Raw genomic sequence first — 7,500 nt, 5'->3', positions numbered from 1 at the left:
ATTTCGAAATCGGTTCCAGGATATTTCTAGAGTACTTTAAAAAGCGAAAGGATGGAAATCACACCTTTTTGTGTACCAAATTATGTGTATGTTCGACTTAACTCACAGAAAGCACTGAAATGCCTTCAAATTACGTCATACCGACACCCCGCCAAAATCCAGTTTATCGCTGGCCATTTTCCATTCACAGCAGATCAGAGAATTAAACCCTTTTTTTTGGAAACACCATATTAAACGCAAACGATAGACGCCTTCCCGTTGCAATAAACAAAGTGACCGTACGCCAGTACAGTGACAACCAACTCAGACAACAAGTTGCAAAATTGTTGAGACACTTTCATCAAAAAACACCTTTTCTAACTTCCAATACTCGGCGTATCTAGAATTTAAACCTTTCCCACTTCCTCTCCCCTCTCCCCCTTTCAATGTTGACTGCTTAAGTTCCCAACATTTTTTTGTCTCGCTAGCAACACTGATAAGGGGGGGAGGGGGGCTGCAGTGTGAGAGATAATAGGGAAATTAATAACGCCCCAAGAAGGTGAAGTGTCTCCACTATTTTTGCAACTTGTTGTGGCGCAAGCGCAGTGGGCACAAATACGATAATAAACGCTCTTGTATAAGGCGGAGCTTGCTTGATTGCTGTTTCGTGTATTAGTTTGTAAAAAAGAAATTTCGCATTCTGGAAGCAGGCGTGGGGCAAGGAACGCGGGCCCACAAAACGGCCGGAAATCGAGCAAAGGAAGGAAAATAACGCGCCAATATGTTTCATTATATGCATTTAAGGGGTTTGTTTGGATGACAAGGAAGAAATAGCTGGAGCAGATGACACAATATCAAGCCTAGAGCCAGAATACGGTAAGTGCATAGAGCTGCGTCATTTTTCTGGCAAAGTGGTGATTCCCTTGAAAGGAATGTACTATTAAGACCTTTTTCAAACCTTGCATAATTGAAAGCCATGCATAGACATTGAAAAAAAAATGCAACTAAACGATGGGCCCTCTCCCTCTTTCCCCGTTATGTGACTTTTTTGTGAGTTAAGGGCGAAATGTTGGAAACTTAAAAGCGTCAAAAAATTTCTATTTAGTTAAAACTGCGAATATTCCTGAAATTAACAGATAATCAGTAATTAATCTTTCGTAATGGAAAAGGGGTCTTTTTTATTTCTCTTCAGTGACTGGCGAAAGTCCACTACCTATAGACAGAGCTGAAAAACGACTGGGCATGCGCCAGATAGGGAGAACAAATCGTGCATGAGACGCGAAGTGTCCATTTCGGTCGTTTGATCTCGTCTTCTGCCTGTGTCACTTTATAACTCTTGACGGTGTGAATTTTGGAAGTGAGATCGTGGTGATTTAATTTAAGGAGACACATCAGATCTGTGTAATATGTTTGTGTGGAATTTTTGGGCCTTGAGATCCAAACCCAGTTAAATTTGTTTGGGAATATGCGCTGCAGAAACTAACCGAGGCTACGGTGAGTGTTCCATGTTTGTTTTTGGAGCATGAAGTGTTCACAACGTTTGGTTCAGTTTGCACACTAGGGTATTGCCCAAGCAATCTCTACAGTATTCATCAACAAGATAATTTGGGCAGGGTTTTCTGAAATCACCTTTACAATCAATCATACATGTATTTGCAATGCATTATTTCAAAGTTGTAAACCTTCTCCTTGAACCAAGGCAGCAGTTCATTTAGAGTGCTGCCACTCTGCAATAGCCACTTAACCTCCTGACTGCCCCCATAAAGGCAGCTGTCTAAAAGAAAACACCTTGCCAACTTGTGAAGTTGGAATGAACACAAGTACTGGCCAGAACTACATAGAAAATATTGAAGTTCTTTGTCCCTGTCTCAGGGCATTTCTTCAATGAAAAGGTAAATTGGTTGCAAGACTGGCCTCTGAGACTACACTCAGAAGAAGTTCTAGTTGCACAGTAGTGTGATCAATAACATTGTTTAATTTATTGCCATAGTGAGGCTTGATTACAGAATCATAAATACTTGCCCACCAAAATACCCTGTGCAATCAACTGATACACCCATGTTCGGGAGACTGTTGGCCTGTTAATTAATGGAACATCCATATATTAGGAAAAGAACAATTTGTTAAATAAAAGTGCAAAGTCCAGGCCCTGCTTCCTGTTAATCCTAGGATTATTGACGGCGAAATACTAGCTGCTTCAAAGTGGCACCCGAGTGACTTAATTGTAGTGTAGCTTCCACAATCGCCAAATAATAATGATCTATCATTATTGTAATAATGCAACACACTTGGTGTCAACATCTATGTCACAACTTGGAAGATGGTATTTTTCTTTCCCCCTTGACTGGCCATTATTTGCAAATCTATGTTCAACCCAACATCCAAGGCAAAATTATGGTTAGACTCAAATTTAAGAACATGTGTTAAGGCAAACAGTTAAGGGCCATTGGTTTATGTGTGGTTTATAGCATGTTTATATGGTTAGCTCATCATGTTTTCTTTGTCTTGGTTGTGTAATAAGAATGACTTTTTGTACTAATTTTCACAGCCCCCATAAAAACTGATATGTGCAGTTTCCTGTGTCTAGGAAAATAATAATATCATTATGATATTGTAGATTATAGCATTGTAATATTCATCTCATGGGCAATAACATTCATTTTCGTTTCTTGTCCTTAGGGAGATGGATCCACCTGGTATTATTTGCGGCAGTTTTGTGAAATATTAGCTCTAAAAGGAGCGAGAAGAAATTCAGCCTTTTTTTCTCAGCAATAAACCACAATAATCTTATTGAGTTCACTTTGTCCATGTCGGTAGTGTGGAACAAAAGACTGGATAAAGTCACTGAGAAATCGAGACAATGCCGTTGAGTTTTAAGCAGTTTCTTTAGTACTCTTCACATTGTCAAACTTTTCAGTTTCTTCTTAGAACTGAATACCAGTCCATAACCTTTTTTCAGTTACGAACTCTTTGGACCAGCACAGAACTTTAAGATGCCACTTTTTCAAATGTTGTACTTATAAAACAAAATGGGGACAACATATTCAAGCAAAAACATCACAAATGCATGTTGTTTGCACCTGCGCGCAAACTTTGCAAATGCTTTTGATCTGATGAGTTGCCAACCCAGTAATGCCTCAGATACATGTAGTGACGTCGAAACCCAGAACACCTCCAGACACATTCAATGACAAGTTGTCAGAGAAAAAATTAAAATTAAAAACAAACATCTTCTTGAGCATTGGGACCCACATGGAATAGCCCTTGCATATGTGTAATTATACTGATGACTGGATTCCATCTACTTAATATATAATCATCTTTTTAGGATAATACCACCTACGCCAGTCGGCAGATAATGCTAGAGTGAACTTCTTGCTAAACAGCTGAAAATATTAATTTTGTGGAATGCCCCTTTCAGGGATGTTTCCTAGTTGTCTATGCTCTAAAGATTTTGTTCAAACTCATCAAGTACAATGTAGCATGCATGTGTGAAATGTCTCAAGGTTAGATCAATTTTGCAATATGCACTGTGTTGTCTGAACTGATCCTTGTAAAATGTTTGTAGTTTCTTGTCAATTGTTAAATTAAATTAAATATGGAAAGAAAAGGATTTACTTTCTGAAAGAAAAACCATTAGTGACGTCTCTTGATTGATCAGGTTAGGATGTGATGAATTTTTATTTTAAAAGGCAAGCAAATCAAGGGGCAAATTAATTTTCTCTGAGCTGCTTAATGTCATTAAGTGGGCTTTCCAGGGTGAAGCACTTTTTTGCCTGCTCTCTGTATATCATACAGTGTATAATCTTTTCATCGATTTATCTCAGTTTCTGTTGGGGCCGGCTTTCATCGCTCTTCTATAAATTTAACAAAAGATGCTGTGTAAAGAGCGAAAGATGTATTTTGCTTTCATGATAATTATAAATTCGCGTTAATATTTGGGGAAACATGGAGATCAATTTGCCTTCTTGCATCTTTGCATACTCCATTTTAATATCACTTTCAGCTTAATTGCCAAAATATCTTTTGTAAGCATTGTCACCATTCACCACCCGGTCTATAATTCACAAGTTGTCTTCCTTTGTTGTTCAGAGTATTATAGAGAGTATCTGGAACGTCATAAGGTTTTTCAATGTCTCTTTACCAACACCGACAAAGAGGCATTGTCCTGTATCGCAACCACTCGGCGAACTATTCTCCACCGATAAGTTCGAAGCTCTCACCAATTCCACCGGCCGAACATCGCCAAAACAGGGTTTAAGGGAATTTCTGGTCCTCCCAGAAAACCAACAACTTGCAAAAACCGTTCGAGAAACTTGCGACAAAAGCCAACACTTTCAAAAAAGTAAGCATTGCAGCGCTCGTTACCTCCATTCACCGTATAGCCACACGAAAGGTGCATTTACTGCGCGAAAACAATTTTTACACAATTTGTACACTACTTCAATTTTTGGAAAAACATCAAAACTCGTCAAAAATTTTGACAAAATCCTTATCTTTAATCAACGGCTGTCATTTTCCGGCGAACAAATAGTCTTTTTGAATGAGCGCGCCCTTGAGCCTGCGTCTCGTGCCGCGGATCAGTGACTTGCGCAGTCGTTTTTCAGCTTTGTCCTACCTATATTCTGTACTCAAAAGCAAAGCACGTTTACGTTTACGCGTGGCCTCTCTTTCATTTGTGCACGTAAATTTTACGGGCCTTCGAACGGATAAATCACGCGACAGTGGAAATCAACGGGATTTAACTTACGCCTTTGTGATGAAAGTAGATTTTGTCGGTTATTAACATGATAATTTGGTGTCTTTCATAATGCATGTTGAGCATAACGCGGTCATTATCATACGTTTTGTCTACCTGAAGTAATATTTACAGCATGGATGGTCCTTTTTTGAAATATTTCCAGATCTGAAATCTGATGAAGAGCCAGGTCCTTCGCAGCAAGAAAAATGCTCTACAGGTAAAAGACGTTAATTTTAATTGCATGATGTTAATAAAAAATAGTAATATTATTAACAAAGATAGATAATAGTAAAAGAATAATAACAATAAGAACTATCATCATTATTATTTTTAGTAATATTAGTATCGTTATTGTTATTAAGGTACTTTTATGTCCTAGAGAGATAAAGATATGTAGTGGGTTGTCTATGAAAAACTCCCACTCCGATAGCGTAATCATTTTACAGCATATCGCTTTAACACCATGTCCCTATTAAGCCAAATTAAATTGTCTATAAAGGTCACATTATAAATTGCAGGTTCATAATATCAGCCCTTTAACTTCATGTATTATGTTATTCATGACGTTGATATCCTCTGTATCAAGTCCCTAACAATCATTAACCGTCTCATAATCATGCAGCAAATCTACCTGGTGAAATTTCAAGTAAGACGATTGCCAAGTGTTTCTGGAAGCAAGAGCTGGTTGAGGAGTTTGATGATCTAGGATTACGTCAAAAATGGATTTTCACCGAAAGACGAAATCATGAAAATCCATTTCTGGGAACCGAAGAGGATGCAATGGAATACATTGAGCATCTTAGAACAAACACATTTTACACTCATGAATGCTCCGAGGGCTGTCAGAAAAAAGGTTAGGTTTACATGTTATTTTGTCAATTTTACCTAAGAAGATATGTTCTCGTTTCCCACTCTTCCACTTGGGCCAGGTACACTTTCCTTTAGAAGGGGTTTTTTTGTCGCAAAGTCTAAGAGCTTTTTCATTGTCACAATTGTAATCCTGAATTAAGGAATAAATTGCGTAAAGCTAAAAACAGTTTAATATCAACGTGAAAAGTACGCTACCCACTTAAGGCGCTGCTACACTGTAAAATTTTTCGTGCAACTTGTCTCGCAATGTTTTGGCGATACTGTGGCGGGACAAGTTGCACGAAACATTTCACAGTGTGACATACCCTGCAACGGCCAAAATCGTTGCGAGACAAGTTGCACGAAAAGTAGAACCTAATTCTACTTTCGGCAACGGCTCTTGCAACATGTCTCACAACTATTTTGGCCGCTGCAGGGTATGTCACACTGTGAAATGTTTCGTACAACTTGTCCCGCCACAGTGTCGGCAAAACATTGCGAGACAAGTTGCACGAAACATTTAACAGTGTAACAGCACCTTTAGAGGCTAACACAATCTCCATAGTGTAATTATTTTTTTTAGCGAACTATGCGAGATTGACATACAGATCCCTTGACAATTCGTTCAACAGGTTGTGGAGTACTTTATGTAGCAGATGGGAATTGGAAATTAAAGTACCCTCACTGCATGTGGAAAGTGCCTATCGAGGTTGATGGTTTCCAAAATCTTATCAACTATCCCAGCATTTGTCCCCTCTCACCTTCAAGAGGTCAAGCATTTTGCGAAGATCATTGTGCGATAGCGAAGAAGATCTCAATTCCTCATGGAATTCACGACTTCTTGAAATACTGTGGCATTTCAGGTACTTATCTTTTATCGCTAGACTACATCGAGCCATGTAAGGTAACCCAAGGCAGCCTTGGATTCTGAATTCCACACTGTGGAGAATCCTTTGTCAGTGGAACTTGGATTCCAAAATCCAGAAACGGGATTTATCTTATGTGGGGTGAACTCTATTATAACCTCATAATCCTTTGAAAAATTAGTGTGTAACGTTGTATCGTATGCTGACACACTAGTCGTCTCGCGCTTTGAAAAAACTTTTTAAAACTAATTAATTCTATATCAAAGAAAAAACCACTATGTGACAGTCATTAAAAGGGCTGACCTATACATGTCTGCATATATCATCCTTCTTCGTACTTGCTACAAAATGCTGGAAATGTATTTTTAACATTGCGCATTTTGTAACGAGTGCAATGAAAATGCTTCATTTGCAGGAATTGACAAAGAAGGTGCACAGACCGCTCATGCAAAGATTGAAGAACAGTTGGAGGTTTCTAGAATGAGTAGTTTTTGTAACAAGCAAGTTGATGCGACAACTTACCAAGGTTTGAAACGGTTTTATACAGTTAGCATATTGACTTATTCTGACACCGTATTTTTTTTGGTGAAATCTGCCCTTGACAAATTGAAGAACTTGTGACATGTAAAATCTAATTGTCTAAAAAGATAACAGCACGGTGTTTCCCAATGGCTTTGTCAAAATCTCGCTGGTCTGGCTTCTAATTTCCAGCGAGACGCTTTCCCTTCTTATTCAGTCGTTTCACTTATGTTAGGGGTTTTAGGCTTTCGTTTACACGCATGCAAAGATGGATCACTTCCAGGAAATTGCAATGAGATGAACCTTGCTTTATCAGAAGAGTAAAGAAGTTTCTTTTTTAACAGGCACGCAAGAATTCATTCGCGCAAACGGTAAACTTCTTGACGAGTGTTTTGAAGTGGCTCCATCCACTTGTAACAAGGACACTGGTGGTAGAAAAACCCTGCACAGTTGGTCACGTGGAGTTTTCTTTGTCGTAACTGCAGGGGGGCATATAGAATACTGGCAGCCACTCTACAGGTTTGAGAAATTTGTATTTCTGACATA

General features: G+C 38.7%; 1 protein-coding gene across 1 annotated transcript in view; it reads left to right on the top strand.

Annotated features, from left to right (window-relative positions):
• Positions 1-7,500, top strand: part of LOC138028822 (single-stranded DNA-binding protein 3-like) — a 416,845-nt gene that overhangs the window by 335,956 nt on the left and 73,389 nt on the right. The window lies entirely within an intron of this gene.

Source organism: Montipora capricornis, chromosome 13 (assembly GCF_036669925.1).
Source record: "Montipora capricornis isolate CH-2021 chromosome 13, ASM3666992v2, whole genome shotgun sequence".
NCBI lineage: Eukaryota > Metazoa > Cnidaria > Anthozoa > Scleractinia > Acroporidae > Montipora > Montipora capricornis.
This window is presented reverse-complemented; position numbering and strand designations above follow the sequence as displayed.